This window comes from Nycticebus coucang, chromosome 13 (assembly GCF_027406575.1).
Source record: "Nycticebus coucang isolate mNycCou1 chromosome 13, mNycCou1.pri, whole genome shotgun sequence".
Taxonomy (NCBI): Eukaryota; Metazoa; Chordata; class Mammalia; order Primates; family Lorisidae; genus Nycticebus; species Nycticebus coucang.
This window is the reverse complement of record NC_069792.1, coordinates 64,467,925-64,486,498: the sequence shown is the minus strand read 5'-3', so window position 1 is coordinate 64,486,498 and position 18,574 is coordinate 64,467,925. Positions and strand designations below refer to the sequence as shown.

At 38.7% G+C, this 18,574-nt stretch overlaps 1 protein-coding gene and 1 pseudogene across 3 annotated transcripts in view; both read left to right on the top strand.

Annotated features, from left to right (window-relative positions):
* NCALD (neurocalcin delta) overlaps positions 1 to 18,574 on the top strand; it is a 489,836-nt gene that overhangs the window by 375,324 nt on the left and 95,938 nt on the right. The gene's annotated exons all lie outside the window — the stretch shown is intronic.
* On the top strand, positions 293 to 1,118 carry LOC128563414 (eukaryotic translation initiation factor 3 subunit J-like; annotated as a pseudogene).

The following is an 18,574-nucleotide window of genomic DNA, read 5'->3' as shown; positions in this document are numbered from 1 at the left end:
TAAGATGTGATCAATTTTGGAGGATGTTCCATGGGCTGATGAGAAGCATGTGTATTCAGTTTTGTTAGAATGAAATATTCTGTAGATGTCTGTTAAATCTAAATGTTGAATGGTTAAGTTTAAGTCTAAAATTTCTTTGCTTAGTTTCTTATTGGAGGATCTATCCAACACTGCCAAAGGAGGGTTAAAATCTCTGACTATTGGGCCAATGAGAGCAAACCCAGTTACTCATCTCTGCCACAACAGCTCCTCAATATCTCTTCCCCTCACACGTGCTCACACCTGGTTCGATATGACAGTGCCAGTGGCAGCAGCTGGGGACTCCGACTCCTGGGATGCGGACACATTCTCTGTGGAAAATCCCATGCAGAAGGTCGGGGGCGGCGGCACTGCCAGAGGGGACCGCTGAGAAGGTAAAGATAAAGGACAAGGATGTCAAGAATGACTGGGGTGATGATGATGATGAAAAAGAAAAGAGGAAGCAGAAGTAAAACCAGAAGTAAAAATTTCAGAAAAGAAAAAAAATAGCAGAGAAGATAAAAGAGAAAGAACAGGAACAGAAGAAAAGGCAAAAAGAAATTAAAAAGAGGTTAGAAGAACCTAAAGTGCTAATACCTGAAGAACAATTAGCAGATAAACTGAGGTTAAAGAAATTGCAGGAAGAGTCAGACCTTGAATTAGCAAAGGAAACTTTTGGTGTTAATAATACAGTTTTTGGAATAGATGCTATGCACCCATCTTCAAGAGATGACTTCACAGAATTTGGAAGGTTACTAAAAGATAAAATTACACAATATGAAAAGTCACTATGTTATGCCAGTTTTTTGGAAGTCTTAGTTCAAGATGTGTGTATTTCATTGGAAATTGGTGACTTGAAAAAGTTTACCAATTCATTGACTGTACTTTGCAGTGAAAAACAGAAGCAAGGAAAGCAAATTAAAGCCAAAAAGAAGAAGAAGGGTGTGGTTCCTGAAGGAGGATTAAAGACCACCATGAAAGATGATCTGGTAGATTATGGTGGTTATGATGGAGGATATGTACAAGACTATGAAGACTTCCTGGGACATTTTATCTTCTCCTGGTGTCTTTATGTTGCCCACAATCCCTTCAACATGTAGGACAATTTCCTTTCCTTTCAGTTCTGCCAAATGCTACAATCAGAAGTTCAGTATCTTTTGTATTGGTTATTTAACCCCTTGACACTTAGGTGCTAATGTGCAAATGAGGGAACTTGGATCTTGCTGCCAATGGGTTAAAATTGGGAACCTCAGTCACTACTAAATCATAGTTCAAAACAAAACAAACCTAATAATGTTGTCATTGTTGCTATCTGATTCCATAGCAGCAGTCACTAAATTGGAAAGAAAAGTTTGTGACATGATAAAAAATTGTGTAGTATTTACCAGCACCATTCAGTAATACAGCCTTAATCATATCTCCTTGAACTACTTCATAACTTGCCAAGAAAAGCAGTTTGCAGCAAGAGTATGTGGTGTGCACCTAGCATTAAAATTGCTTTGTTTTAAAATTGAGCATGAGGATATTAAAAATACATTGTGAAGAAGAGTGAAGATACTGCAGCTGAAAAGCACTAGTTTGATAAAAATAAAATGACCAAAACCCTCCAACTTTGAAGCTGAAGAAGGTAAACCTCTCCAATATTGCTTTACAAGTTGTGGAATCTCTTGAGTGCATAGACTGTCTGGTTTTTATTTATCAGACTATTTCTACTGATGGAGTGCTTTGGAAGGGAGCGAGAAACAAATCTTTCTTCTAGGCTGCAATGGAACAACTTTAACAGGGTTTTGGCATTTTTTTTCCTTTATAAAACATGCTTAGCAAACTGTACCAGTTAACTACAATTTGGTAAATTGTTATGTTAACAATTATGACATCTGCAGTGTTTTATAAAGCAACTAATTTAATAAAATCATTATTGTGAGGACTTAAATTTTGTGTTCCTCCCAAGAGATATTTTTGAAGCGTATAGAACACAGCTCTTGGGACTAGAGTTCTCTGTATACTAAAGCTTAATAAATGCTTGACATAGTTTAAAAAAAAAATCTCTGACTATTATGGTGCTGGAGGAAATCAAGTTGCTCATGTCTGTTAGAGTCTCTCTTATAAATTGAGGTGCATTCTGGTTGGGTGCATAAATTTTAGTAATTGAAATCTCATCATATTGAGTGTTACCCTTAACAAACATGAAGTGACCATCCTTATCTTTCCTTACTTTTATTGGTTTAAAGCCTATTGTATCTGCAAATAAAATTGCAACACCTGCTTTTTTCTGATTTCCATTTGCCTGAATTAAGGATGACCATCTCTTCACCCTGAGTCTATATTTATCTTTTAAGGTAAGATGAAATTCTTGTATGCAGCAGATATCTAGCCTGAGTTTTTGTATCCAGTCAGCCAACCTGTGCCTCTTTAGAGGACAGTTTAAGCCATTTACATTAATCAAGAGTATTGATAAGCCTGGTAGTATTTTGAGTATCTAGTTTTTCAAAATTCCAGTGGACATTTTTAATTCTTTCACCACTGTGGAAGTTGGAATTTGATCAAAAGTTTCTGAGTGAGTTTACTTTGGTGGTTGATCATTGTGCTTGTCATTGTGGAGGATGGGTCTGAGAATAACCTGAAAAGCTGGATTAGTTATGGCAAATTTCTTCAACATGTGAATGTCATTAAAGTATTTAATTTCTCCATCATAAATGAAACTCAGTTTAGCTGGATACAGGATCCTGGGTTGAAAGTTACTTTGTTTAAGAAGGTCAAAGGTCAATGACCATTCTTTTCTAGCTTGAAAATTTTCAGCACAGAGATCTGCAGTCATTTCAATTTTCTTTCCCTTATAGGTTATGGTTGTCTTATATCTGGCGGCTTGCAGAATTTTCTCCTTCGTGTTAACTTTGGTGAAGTTTATTATAATGTGTTTGAGCAATGTTTTATTTGGATTGAGTTGGGCTAGGGTTCTGAAACTGTCTGCTATCTGAATTTAAGAATCTCTTGCCATGTTTGAGACGTTCTTCTCAATTATTTCTTGCAGTAGAGCATCTGGGCCTTTCAAAGCAACCTTGTCACCTTCAGGAATTCCTATAAGGCGAATATTAGGTTTTTTTTGGAATTATCCCAGAGCTCTCTGAGAGACTGATCCATTTTTTCTCTCCACTTCTCTTCCTCTTGAGTGTTTGGGAGCATTCAAAAGCTTTGTCTTCAATGTCAGAAATCCTTTTTTCTGCCTGCTCTATTCTATTGCTAAGTGAGTCTACTGTATTTCTCATACCTTGGAGGGCTGCAGCTTCTTTTCTCAATGTGTCACAATCTTTGGTGATTTTTGTCTTTGAATTCATTGAATTCTTGAGACAACTTTTGAATTATTCCTAGAATTTCTACAATTTTAAATTTTTTTTCTATTTTTATTTATTTATTTTTTTTTGCCAGGGCCTAGTTTGAACCTGCCGCCTCTGGAATATGGGGCTGGCACCCTTCTCCTTTGAGCCACAGGCGCTGCCCCATTCCTAGAATTTCTAATTCCAACTTTACTTTCATTCTGTTAATCTTATCTGCCATCCAAATTCTAAGCTCAATTTCTGACATCTCAGCCATTTGTTTCTGAATGGGATCTTCTGATGTATGCACCTTGTCATTCCTTAGGGGAGTTGATCTATTCTGATTATTCATGTTGCCAGAATATTTCTGCTGATTTTGCCCCATGATTATTTTTCACCATTTGGCTAGATGAGCTGGTAAGGTGAAATTGGATTGGGGGCTCGTGGAATAGTGAATAACCAGCCCTTTCCTGAAGAGCTTGGACTGGTTGCTGCAGCTTTTCCCCTACAACTTTGCAAAGGACCTGTACAGTACTACAGCCTGAGACACTGGGGACTGGCTTCATGTGGTAGGGCTTGGTGGCTCTGTCTTTTATTCAGCTGGTCTTTGTCCAATCCTAGTGAATCAGCAACTCTGGGTTGAAATTTCAGCTGTGGAGAAATACAAGCAACTAAGACACCCCACCCCCCAAGGGGCAACAACTGGAAAAGGAAAATCAAACCTTCCTCCAACAACACAACCAGGGTACCACCTTGGATGGTCCTCGGGTGATTGGCCCAGGTCAAGAGTTCCAAATCAATTGTCCCAGTCAGCAGCAAGTCTCAAATGTGAGAGTTCAAAAGGTCTCCAGCAGCTAGACAGCAGGGGTCTGCTGGCAGCTCGAGTGTGGCTCGCTCCAGTGCTCAGTGGAGTCAGAAGGGCCCATCCAGCAAATGAGTTAGTCCAGGGAGGTTGTTGCCTCCTTCCCTACCTTGCATCTCTGTCACACCCAGTCACTGGTAACACCACAGAGCTGTCGTCCCAGTTCCCTCCAATGAGCAGATGTGCCAGGGTTTTTTACCTGCCTGAGTCACAGGGAGATCTATGTCTCGTCAGCCAGACCGGCTGCACTCTGCCACCAGCCTGCAGGGGGGAGCTGAAGCCTGACTACCTCTGGTGCATAATGGAAGCTGGAGAGTGTCACTCAGTTCCGCCTGCCCTAGATTGATGTTGATGCCACTTATGTTCTCATAGAATTTGCGTTTCTGTCCCAGCTGTATTCCATTGTGGGCTAGGCACCATGTGAGTTCACAGAAACTGTGACTCAGCTCCGCCCTGTGCTACTGCTGCTTCACGACTTCTCATGGAGCTGACGTCTCTGTCTTTGCTGCACTCTGTGTTGGGGTGGGCATGGTAAGAGCTCACAAACGGCTCTCACTTCCTGCCCCTCCATGAGCTGACGCTGCTGCCACACCTGCTTTTGTCCCAGCTATGCTCCACTGGGAGCCGGGTACATCATGGGCTCACAAAAGCAGCAATTCCGACTTAGCCACACCCTAGGAGTATGCTGCCTCTTCATGCATATTCTAGTCTCCGTCTCTGCCATGCCCCACCTGGGCAGGTACCACCTTAGGCATACCCTTTGCTCTCGGGGCCTGTGTTTCCGTGGCTGCCACCGGAGTAGAGACCTGGCTCCCTCTGGTTGGTAAGAGAGACAGGAAGTGTTTCCCCAAAATATTACCAGGGTGTGAGCCCTATTGTTGCCACCGCTGCTGCTGCCACCACTGCCACTGCTATGCTGTGCTGCAGGGCACTATTTCTCCCTCTCTATGGCCCCCTCAACCCACAGTCCCCACTTTACCCTGCTGATTCAGCACAGAGTTGTAACAGTTTGTCTATATGTCTCAAGAAAATGCCCAGGAGTCTAGACTCTGCAGGGGACAGGCTTCCAGACCTTGCGGTGGGAGTGGAGGGGAGTGCTGGGAGTTCAGAATTGTGGGTAGAGTATATGTTCAGTTTTATCCCTGGTAGGAGAGTGCCATGGCACACTAGTGGGTCTGCTCTGGGGAAGGAGATCCAGTTTTTAGTGGCTCTCTCCCATGGAATAGAAAAAGAAGGGATCTGAACTCTGCTCACTTGTTTGTAGAAAGTACACTGTAAGCTGTTCTCACAGGAGTCCACTTTGTGATGGGTTGTGTACCTGTTGTTTGTCTCCTTGGGGTTGCAGCTCTCCTCAGCAGGGGTGATGTGCAGCTCTTCTATCTTCTCTCTTGGCTCAGCTCCAGACCATGGGCTTACTTGATAAACTTCTGTCCTTTAACTCTCCTTCTGGATGGGAGCCTCTGTGGAAAGCTGGCTCCAGTCAGCCATTTTGCCTCCTCCCTCAGTTATTTCTTTTCTCAGGGTTTCGTAGTTCTCATTATGGAGATCTTTCACTTCCTTTGTTAGATAAATTCCCAGGTATTTCATCTTATTTGGCACTACTGTAAAAGGAATAGATTCCTTGACTATATTTTCAGCTTGACTTTTGGCATATATAAAAGCTACTAATTTGTAGTATTGATTTTGTATCCTGAGATGCTACTACATTCCTTGATCACTTCTAAGAGCTTTGTAGTTGAGACCTTGGGGTTTTCCAGGTATAAAATCATGTCATCCAGGAAGAGTGAGAGTTTGACTTCCTCTGACCCCCATTTGAATAACCTGATCCCCTTCTCTTGCCTGATTGCAATGGCTAGGACTTCCATCACTACGTTGAATAGCATTGGTATTCTTGTCTAGTTCCAAATTTGAGTGGAAATGTTTTCAATTTTATTCTGTTCAATAGGATATTGGCTTTGGGTTTGCTGTAGATGGCCTCTTATCAGTTTAATAAATGTCTAATCTAAGCCTATTTTCTTAAGTGTTCTAATCATGAAAGGATGCTGAATATTATCAAAAATTTTTTCTGCATCAATTGATAGAATTATATGGTCTTTGTTTTGTTTTTTTTTTAATGTGGTGTATTATATTTATAGATTTATGTATGTTGAACCAACCTGTAACCCTGGGATAAAACCAACTTGATCATGGTGTTTAATTTTTTTGATGTATCATTGAATTTAGTTTGCTAGGATCTTATTTAATGTCTTTGCATCGATATTCATTAATGGTATTGGTCTATAGTTTTCTTTTATGGTTGGGTCCTTTCCTGGTTTAGGGATTAAGGTGATATTTGCTTCATAGTATGTGTTCAGGAGGATTCTCAAGATTTGGTAATTATGAGTAAAGTTGCTGAAAACATATGTGTGCAGGTTTTGGGGTAGATACAATTTTTCAACTCCTTTGTAAATACCAAGGAGTACTACTGCTGGATTGGATGTTGAAAGTATGGTTAGTTTTGTAAGAAACTGTCTTCCAAAGTAGCTGTACCATTTTGAATTCCTACCAGCAATAAATGAGAATTCCTGTTGCTCCACTTCCTCTCTAGCACTTGATATTGTCAGTGTTTCAGATTTGGGCTGTTCTACTAGATGTGTGGTGGTACCTCATTTTAATTGACAATTCCCTGATGACATCTAATGTTGAGCCCCTTTTCATATGTTTACTTGCTGTTAAGATCTTTGGGACATTTTCTAATCAGAAATACACAGCTGTTATAGACCTATTAATTGGAGAATACAATGAAAGAATCACTGATTAAGCTCTCAGTAGTTGACATTTTAAAGTTTTTGTTTGATGCTAAGATCAAATTGAAATATGGAAAAATGCAGTAGAATATCCACATCTTCGGCATCATGCCCAAAAAATGCTGTCTTGATTTTCTACCACTTATTGCTGTGAATCTACATTCTCCTACCTAACCCAAATCAAGACACCTTTAAGGTCACAAATGACTGATACCCAATAGAGAATCAACTGAAATTGCAGAGCTCCATGCTGCAATCAAATATTCAAATGCTTTCCAATGAAAAGCAGACACAAGAAAGTTATTAATAGGTAAGTTAACTTTAAAATTAACAAATAGTTTTTATTTTTTGAAGTTAAGTACATAATAGTTAGATTTTTATAAAATAATGTACTTTATTAAGTATATCTCATTGAAATTTCTTGAATATGGCCTTATTTGATTACAGCTAAATTAATGTGGCCTACCAGCCTGAAAAGTTTCCCATACTTGCACCAGATTAGCTACAAGTCTGCAGTTCTATATAGTAAAAATGGGCAAGCAGATGACATATAAGGGGGGGTGGGGTTTTGTGTACATGGACAGATTTTCACCATGAACCCTAATCTCAGGACTTTTCTATGACAAAATCTGGACTAATCCTATACTAAAAGACATAAGATGTCTAATTTCTGAGGATTTTTTTTTCTGAGAGTGATCATGTGATTTTAATAAAGTCCTCCATGTTCATTGTGCAAGCTATGTACTATGCAACCCAGGGTCCCTTACCTAGTGCTCTTTGTGCCAATAGAAAATAGGTTTCCTCTATAATGAACATGTGATAAGAATTTTTTTGTTGTTGTTAACCAGGCCCAGGCAAGGTTCAAACTCACCAACCCTCGTGTGCAAGGCCAGTGCTGTAACCACTGAGCTAAAGCACCCAGCCCAAGAAAAGAAGTTTTTAAAGAGCATTACTTAAAAAAATTTTTTTTTATTGTTGGAGATTCATTGAGGGAACACAGAACCAGGTTACCTTGGTTGCTTTTGTTAGATAAGGACCCTCTTATATTTGTATCCCGCCCCCAAAAGGTGCACCACAAACCTTGCCCTCCCCGCTCTCCTTCTCAGCTCTCCCAATCCCCCACCCCTCCCCATCTCCCACCCCACCCCATGGTAACTAGGACCTTAATTGTCCTCATATCAGAATTGAGTACATAGGATTCTTATTTCTCCGTTCTTGTGATGCTTTACTAAGAATAATGTGTTCCACATCCATCCAGGTTAATACAAAGGATGTAAAGTCTCCATCTTTTAAAATTTTTTAGTTGGTCTCAAAGTCAGATGACCTAGGTTCCAATCTGCCATGTGTGTGTGGCCTTGACCAAGTAGCTCAGTCACCTCCTTGTTACATTGGCTTACTAAACCCACTGTAAACTGTCACACATTTGCCCAGTTCATCATTTGCCCTTACTGTCCTTAGCACCCTGCCATTCTGTCCTCTTTTTCAGTTCTTCTAACACACCATGCTTCCTCTCATCTTTGGAGTCTTAAACACACAGTTTTCTCTCTCAGCATTTCTTCCTGCTTCTCAACCATCTCACTCTTCTTTTTTGACTCAAAAATTATATCCTCAGGAATCCTTTCTATAAAACCCAGAGGCCACGTTAGGACCTCCTGGAACCACACCAGTAGCTATTTTTCTGTATCACTCATTATCTATTAAATGTTAAAGTTTTTCAGTAACTGTGAACTTCATGGCCAAGGTCTGTGTCTTTCTTGTACATTTCTGTATGCCCCAACTTAGCATGAGGCCTGCCACACAGAAAGTACTTATTGAAGGGTTTTAAATGAATAAATGAATGAACAGAGGCAGATAATCTCCAAGGTCTTTTTCCCTTTGAGGAGTCAGTGGCAGTAATTCAGTAGAGTACAAAGGTGTGCTGATTGTATTTGTCTTAAAGCTCATTTGCTTTCACGTTACAGAGTACCCATTCAAGCTGGCTCTGCTAAAAAGAAAAATTATTGATATGACAGGGCGGTGTCTCATAAAACCTAAAAAGGAATTGTAAGAACTGGAGACACCTTGGGGAGCTTAGGGTCTGTAACCAAGACCTCATACTGGTAGGAATTCAACTGTAAGCTCCTTATTCTTTTAGAAGGTTCCTCCATTATTTTTCATTCCCATGGATCAGGCTTTATGGGTCAAAAATCTTCCTTCCATCTTGACTTCATGGCTTTCTTCCTCTGGCAAGAGCACCCCCTACTGCCTCTCAGCTCCCATTCTTGTTTTAACTCTTTTTACTGGCAATTGAGGATTTCATGGTGCAATTTCTGGTAAAAGTTGCTTGGAGAAAAGGCCAGTGTCAAGTCTTACTGCTCTGAAAATAATTTTTGTGTTCTTCCCGGCCCTGGCACAAGTGGATTCAGACTCTCTGGGCTCTCACTTCTCTTTGGCAGAGTTACTGACATCATAGGTAAGCTCGGACGCTATTGACAACTTTACATTATGGGAAACAAGCTTCAGTGATGAGCTCGACTCACAGACTGCTTTGGTGGTAGGTCTGGATTTCACATAACCCCTTAGTCTTCATCCTGTACCTTTTGAATGACCACATTGCCTAGTCAGAGAGAACTTACATTTTGGTTCGTTGCTTGATACACATGTTAAAAAAAAAAAAAAAAAGCTGCAGATAAGGAATGCAGGAAACTAACATAGCCTCGAGGCAGATTTGGCAGGAGTAATCTCTAGTTGGGCATATTAACCATCCCATTTCATTCTGAGAACAAACCCTTTCCTGCAACGTCCCATCAGATCTTGATTGCAGATGACAGACAAAGAGCAGCATGGTCCCTTGGTTTCTTTTCTTGTTGCTGTTTAGCATGTTCCCTGACACAAGCCAGGCTGGCAGGCCAGCTCTTGAAAATATTGTTATTGTGCCTTAAGTCCTTTTACAGATAGAAATTCCAGAATCAGAGGACTTGATGGAACTACCAAAGGCCAACAAGGCCACCACCTGCCTTCCAGGAGGCCCACTATGAAGACACTACCGTGGGTTTTCCAGCAGTGGGTTTGCTGTCAGCTGGAAGGGACATCCCCTCCCCTGGGGTCCTACAGCACTTGCTGTTCAGGCAGTCCCCAAGTTACAAACATCTGACTTATTTACAAGTTATACTTATGAATGGAGGCTATTACAGTAAGTCCCTGAGTTACAAACACCCTACTTACATATAAATGGAGGCTATTGCAGGTGATAGGTAAATTACCTGTTCCAACTTACATACAAATTTGACTTAAGAACAAACCTATAGAACCTATCTTGTTTGTACCCCAGGGGCTGCCTGTACTTCTCTTGGGATATTAACTTTCTCCCATTCTTTTCCCTACTACCTCCTTGAGGTTTCATCTTCTTTTCCTCCATAAAGTCTTGCTCAGAACATGTGATCAGCACGTGTTTCTTACCTGTATTAACTTCCTATTATTGCTGGAACAAATTATCCACAAACTTAATGGCTTAAAACACCCCAAATTCATTACATTACAGGTGTAGAGGTCAGAAATCTGAAATGGGTCTCCTAAGGTTAAAGTGTAGGCAGGGCTTTATTTGCTCCTGTAGGCTCAAGAAGAGGATTTTTCCCTTCATCTTCAAAGCCAGCAATAGTGGGCCAGGACCTTCTTGCACTGCCATTTTTCTACCTCCCTCTTCCACTTTGAAGAACTCCTGTGATGACATTGAGGTCACCAGATAATCCTGGATAATCTACCTATTTTAAAGTCAGCTGACTGGCAATCATAATTTCCTCTTTGACCTGTGAGATAACATATTCATAGGTTGCAGGGATTAGGACATGGACAGGTTGGGAGATTTAGGGGGAAACATTAATCTGCCTATCACATTGCTCAAACAGAATGACTAAAATTAGTAATCTGACTATTGGAACAATATCAATGGCTGCCTCCTGTATTGTAATGACTTTCTGAAAAAGTTGTAATAAACATTTCTGAAATAGAATTTTTTTTAATTACCAAAGGAGATAGTTCTGTTTTAAATGTGCCAGTTACTATGCTACATTAATATTTATATATATTGGATTTTATTGAAACAAAATTCCCATCTATTACAGTTAGAACACTTGTTTTATAAAATCTGTGTAAAGGTTATTATATTAATAGAAAAATTTTTGCATTAAAAAAATAATGAGGCACCAGCAGTTTTTGGAGTATGTGGTGTGTGCTTTTTTAGGAATGGTTTTTTTAGAAGAGAGGCTAATATCAACAAACTATTTTCCCTCTTTTATAAAGAGGAAATAATTTAATATGCTAAGTTTAATCCTATACTTTGATTTTACCTGTCATTCAATGCTATTAAGCAGAAATAGTGTCTATGAAATGTATATTCATGGTTCTCCTGAGTTTGAGAACGATTATAATTTACTAAGGAATTCAGTGAAAACAGAAAATCATATATCAAGTAAATTCATCCTTTTAGAGAGGATAAACTGTATTCTAACTAGCACATTTTAAAATTATTCTTCCTAATTATGGAAATAAACTCTGTCTCTCTAACTGTACCAGATACACTGCTAAATTTGAACATCATTCCTTGTAACCACCCTGTAAGGTAGTTATTAGTATTTCCATTTTATACATAATCAAATCAAGGTTAAGTAAATTGCCCAGTCACAGAGATGAAACGTTGCATTTGGGGAGTCCACATTGACATCTGAACATGCCTGACTCTGAGAGTTTATGCTTTTTCCGTTATAACACAGCATGAGTTCTTGATGCCAATATTTTGCATAAAAGCTCAACACAAAGTGTCACTTTGGGCTGGAGATCAGTTTTAGGATTGCTTCCCTGTTCTTGTTTATAGACATTGGGCTGTTTACACAGGCACTACAAGGAAAGCATCCAGATCCATCACTCTTTTTAGGCCTACTTCCTTATCCTTTGGAAGCAGAGAGGAATAGAATACTCGATGATTTGTAACTGTGCCAGATTTATAAATGTGCAATGGTGTCGGCTTGACAGCAAAGAAAGATTGGTTGTCCTAACATAACCTTTAAAAAGTAATAAGAACAACAGAAACAAAGATCTTGTAATAACATTTGCTCTGATTGCACTGAATGTTGCAAATGGACTGAGAAATGGATTGAGAAATTAAAAGAGGCGATTTGTAGATCATTTTCCTACAAAACAAAACCCTTAGTTTCATGTGAGAAATTCTCTTTTTCTGAGAAAAAATTATTACCCTTATTCAATCTATGAAAAAGAAGGCAGGGAGAGGCCATTTTTATTCCTTTAGTGAATTTAGTGTCTCTTTTCTCCTTTTCCTTTGTCACCAACTCAGGTGACTCTTCAGTATCCAAAAAGACTTGATAAAGAATCTTTGTGTGAATGTTACCAGCTATTAATGAAAGGTTATTGATTTGATTACCTGGAAAAAGAATGAGCAGTTCTCCAGTTTTTTCTGCACTGCTTTAGAATGTGCTTCTACTTTTTTCTTCAGGGATTCTTGGGAATTTCATGAAATTCCATATTATTGAGTCATCTCACCTACAGTAAGTTTTCTATATTTTTGATGGTAGACATTTTAACAGTTGGGAATAGCTCTGACATATAATAATTGTGCCTTAAATAAAATAGAACGTCGTCTCTCTCTCTCTCCCTCTCTGCCCACTGCTCCCCACCCCCTACTCGTAAAAGTCCAAAGAGAAATCTCATGTAAAAGTCCAGAGAGAAATGCTGTAGGCCTGAATCGGCAGCTTTTCCCCATGAAGTCTTCAGGAACACATGCTTTCTCTAGTTCACATCTATCTCCAGGGTGTAGAGTCCACGTCCTCGTGGTAAAGAAAATGAAGAAGAAAAGGGGCAAGGGGCTCAGACAAGTCTGACCATTTGTTTCTAAGGAAAATTCTGGAGGGTACCACATGACGTGTCTATTTACATCCCATTGGCCTGTCCTGAGTCACCAAGCCACAGAACTACAAGGGAAGCTAGGAATGTCTTTATTCTGGACAGCTATTTCCAAGCTAAGGATTCTATTTCTATGGAAGAAAGAGAAAGTGGGTACTGGGGGACAACTGTCAATGCCTGCCACAGACATTTTCGCTTCTCCTTTAGATCTCTCAAGGGCAGTCATGTGAACAGAAGGATTCAATTGACTGTATCATCAAAGAGCAAATCATGAATCTGATATTAAAGTTTTAGAGAGAGGACATTTAAGTTCTCATAAAGAAGAACTTTCTAGCAGTTTAGAACATTCCCACAACTGGAAGGCCTGGCATTCGTAGTGGGGAGCTCACCATTACTAGACATCATCCCAGCACGGAGTGCTACTACCTCTTAGGGATAGCGTAGAGGGGATTCCTCCATGGGAAGTAAGAAAGATTGGGTGACCACGGAGAGATCTTTTATTCTAAGAGCCTGTGAAATCTATGTCCCCTTTTTATTATAGATATTGGCAATTTGAGACTCCATTCTCTTTTTTTCTTGATCACTCTCCTAGGGCTTTATTAATATTATTAATTTGTTCAAAGAACCAACTTGTGGCTCTCTCATCATCCCTATTTTACATTGTTTCATATAAATTAGTTTCTTCTCCGTTTGTTATTTTCTTCTTTTTGTTCTCTTTGGCTTTACTGTGATCTTCTTTTCCCAACTCTCTGAGGTAGGAACTTAAATCATCCCATTTAAAAAACTAAATGCTTTTTATTGGTTCAGGGTCACATGAAATAGAATTGCGAAACTGCTACATAAACCATCAAGCACTATGCAGAGGTGCTATTTTCACCTGTTCGAGTGAAGGTGTCTCCCCTTTATGATCACAGGAGAGAGATGGTGGTTGGGGAATTTCTGTGTCTGCTTCTTACCATCTGCTCATGTTCCTCACCTGTCAGTTTTGCTTCTGGGAACACCATGACTTTATTCTACTTTGCTGTTTCTGTTGGATTTTAAAACCAGATGACCAAAATCTGTTAATAAGGGACTATCAAGTCCCTTGAGTATTAAGCTTCTTTGCCTTTCTCTAACTCTGTGCTTCCATCTTGGGATCATTCCTCTTCTGCCTAAACAACTCTTGAGAAACTTAGTAGACTTCTGTTGGAATTAATTCTCTCAGGTTTTGACTGAAAATGTCCACCTTTATTTAAAAAAATTTTAATTAACAACAATATACACGCATAAGAGAAAATTTCATTTAAATTCAAGAAAGGAAGGACAAGGGACTATGGTCAGTTCCCACCTAACGGGTACAAGGCACACTTCTAGTGATGGTCACAAGTACAACTCAGACATTACCTTGCAAACAGTGTAACCCAATCATATGTACCCTCATACTAATCTGAAATAAAAAAAAATTTCTAATTGAATTTTTACCTTGAAATGGCATGCCATTGTAAGAAATATTAGCAATACAGGGAGAACTCATATACCCTTTTCCCACTTTCTTCCAAAGGCAACATATTGCAAAACTAGTACAATATTACAACCAGGATATTGATATTGACACAGTCAAGGTGCAGAACGTTTCCATTACAGCAAGGATGTCTCAGGTTGCTCTTTTATAGTTAGGACACTTCCCTCCCTTTGCTACTCCCTCCTTAACCTCTGGCAATGATCAGCAGCTCTGTTTTCTATTACTGTAATTTCATCATGTTGAGAATGTTATGCAAAGGGATCATACAGTATGTGAACTTCTGAGACTGGTTTTCCTCACTCAGCAAAATTCTCTGGACATTAATAGAAGTGTTTGTGTACTTAAACAGTTCATTCTACTGTAGCCCTGGGGAGGACTCCATTGTATAGATATGCTGCACTATGCGTGTACATCAACAGTTCATTCTACTGTAGCCCTGGGGAGGACTCCATTGTATAGATATGCTGCACTATGTGTGTACATCAACAGTTCATTCTCTTTTAGCCCTGGGGAGGACTCCATTGTGTAGATATGCTGCACTATGTGTGTACATCAACAGTTCATTCTCCATTAGCCCTGGGGAGGACTCCATTGTATAGATATGCTGCACTATGTGTGTACATCAACAGTTCATTCTACTGTAGCCCTGGGGAGGACTCCATTGTATAGATATGCTGCACTATGCGTGTACATCAACAGTTCATTCTACTGTAGCCCTGGGGAGGACTCCATTGTATAGATATGCTGCACTATGCGTGTACATCAACAGTTCATTCTCCATTAGCCCTGGGGAGGACTCCATTGTATAGATATGCTGCACTATGCGTGTAAATCAACAGTTCATTCTCCATTAGCCCTGGGGAGGACTCCATTGTATAGATATGCTGCACTATGCATGTAAATCAACAGTTCATTCTCCATTAGCCCTGGGGAGGACTCCATTGTATAGATATGCTGCACTATGCGTGTACATCAACAGTTCATTCTCCATTAGCCCTGGGGAGGACTCCATTGTATAGATATGCTGCACTATGCATGTAAATCAACAGTTCATTCTCCATTAGCCCTGGGGAGGACTCCATTGTATAGATATGCTGCACTATGCGTGTACATCAACAGTTCATTCTACTGTAGCCCTGGGGAGGACTCCATTGTATGATATGCTGCACTATGCGTGTACGTCAACAGTTCATTCTACTGTAGCCCTGGGGAGGACTCCATTGTATAGATATGCTGCACTATGCGTGTACATCAACAGTTCATTCTCCATTAGCCCTGGGGAGGACTCCATTGTATAGATATGCTGCACTATGCGTGTAAATCAACAGTTCATTCTCCATTAGCCCTGGGGAGGACTCCATCGTGTAGGTGCAGTACTGTAGGTACTGCAGTTTGTTTGCTCATGCAACTGTTGAAAGCTTCTGGGTTGTTTCTGGTTCATAGCTGTCACAGAGCTGCTACAAAGCAAGTATAGGTTTCTATGGTAGCGTATGTCTTCATTTCCCCAGAAAGCCTGACTGCAGTTGCTCGGTTGCATGCTCAATGTTTTTACGAAGCCACCAAACTTCTTCACAGTAGCTGCAGCAGTTTGCATTCCCACTGGCAACATATAAATGATTCAGTTTCTTAGCATCCTTGTGGGCATTTGGTGTTGTCACTACTTTTTATTTGAGCTATTCTGATCTCATTATGGTTTCAACTTGAATTTCCCTAATGGCTAGTGATGTTGAAATTCTTTTTATGTGCTCGTTTGTCATCTGTATATATTCTCTGATAAAATATCTCTTTGTGTCTTTTGCCCACTTTCCAATTGCCTTTTTGTCTGACTGTTTTGTGGTGAGAGTTCTTCACATACCCTAGTTATGAGTCCTTTGCCAAATAATTTAATTTGTAAATATTTCTCCACTGTCCTATAAATTGTCTTTTCATCCTCTTAACAGGATACTTATTCCTTCTATCAATTATTTTTTAATAGATCGTGATTTTGATGTTGCTCCCATGCCAGATGTTGAAAAGAATAGCTTCCTTACATTGAAGTACCTTCATACATTTTTCAAAAATTGCCACTCATACTTAACATGGGATACTATTTCTCGGTTCTCTAATCTAGTCCATTGATCTCTGTATCTGTCCCTATGCTGGTACCCCATAGTGTTGATCATTGTAGCTATCTAATATGTTCGGAAATCAGGTAGAGTGATTTTTCCATTTCATTCATTTTTTTCAAAATCATTTTAACTGTTTTTGCTCCTTTATTTTTCATATAAATTTCAGAATACTTTTTTGTATATATTTACAAACAAATCTTGCTGAGATTTTGATTTGGAATTGTTTTAATCTTGTATACTAACTAGGGGTTGATTGATATATTTACGATGTTGAGTATTCTAATTTGTGAACATAATGTATCTCTTTATTTATTTGAATTTTCTTTGATTTCTTTCATTGGCATTTTATAGTTTTCATCATATAAGTCCTGTACATGTTTTGTTAGATTTATTTGGTATTTTATTTATTTCTGAGTAATCATAAATGGCATGTATTCTTTTTTTTTTTGTCACTTTGTCGCCCTCAGTAGAGTGGTGTGGTCTTATAGCTCACAGCAACCTCAAACTCTTGGGCTCAAGTGATTCTCTTGTCTCAACCTCCAGAGTAGCTGAGACTACAAGCACCCACCACAACGTGGGCTATTTTTAGAGACGGGGTCTCACTCTTGCTGAGGCTGGTCTCAAACCTGTGAGCTTGGGTAATCCACCGGCCTCAGCCTCCCAGAGTGTTAGGATTACAGGCTTGAGCCCCCACGCCAGGCCTAAATCCCGTGCATTTTTAAATTCAGTCTCCATGTGTTCATTACTATTGTATAGAAATATAATTAATTTTTATTTTTATATTGTATCCTGTGACTTTTTAAACTCACTTATAAGTTGTGAGAGGTCTTTTGTTTTGAGGATTCATTAAAATTTTCTGTATAGACAATTATTTCATCTACAAAGGTGGTTTTATTTCTTCCTTTCAAATCTGTATGCCTTTAATTTCTTTTTCTCACCTATTGAAATGGCTAGAACTTTTAGCACATTGTTGAATAAGAGTGATGAGAGTGCATATCCTTGCCTTGTTCTTGAACTTACAGAGAAAACATCTATTGGATAGATGCTTTTTTTTTTTTATCAAGTTAAGGGCATTCCTCTCATTCTTATTTTTTTTGTGAGTTTTTATCATGAATAGGTATTGAATTTTGTCAAATGCATTTTCTGCACCAGTTGATACAATCATGTAATTTTTCTTCTTTAACTTGTCAATATGGTGAAATATATAGATTGATTTTTGAATGTTAACCAGTTTTGCCAATGTAATAAACCCCACTTGGTTGTGTGTATATTTCTTTACATATATTTTGCTGGACTATATTTTCTAATATTTTGTTAAGAATATTTGTCTTTTCGAGAGAGATATTATTCTTTAATTTTCTTTTTAGGTACTGTCCTTGCTTGGTTTTGCCATCCGAGTAATACTACTTTCATAAAATAAACTGGAAGTGTTCTATCCTTTTTCATTTTCTGGATGAGACTGTGTAAAATTGAGCTAATTCTTTAAATGTTTTTTAGAACTCTCCAGTGAAATCAACTACATCTTGAGATTTCTTTTTGGGTAGTTTAAAAATGACAAATTCAATTTCCTTAATAATTTATAGAGCTATTCAAATTACAAATTTCTTGTTGTATGAGTTCTGGTAGTTTTTTTTTTTTTTAAGAAATTGGTTCGTATTGTCTAAATTGTCAATTTCATGGGTGTAGAGTTGTTCATATCTTTTTGATAATGAAGGACCTGTAGTGATGTTTCATTTGTGATATTGGTAATAAAATGTTGATTTTTTCCTCAGTCTTGATAATTTGTCAATTTGATTTTTGTCAAATTTGATTTTTTTGTCAATTTTATTTTTAAAAAAGAACCAGTTCTTGATTTCATTGGTTTTTGTCTATTATTTTCTGTTTTTAATTTCATTGATTTCTGTTTTGTTCTTTGTGATTTCCTTCCTTCTGTCTATGTCTGACTTTTTTTGTTCTTCTTGAGATTGGAGCATAAATTATTGATTTAAGACTTTCCTTCTTTACTGAAAAAGGAAAATTCTTTTAAATTTCTTTTAATGCATTGTTTTAGCTCAGTTGTATTTTCATTTTCACTCAGTTGAAATTTTTTTTTT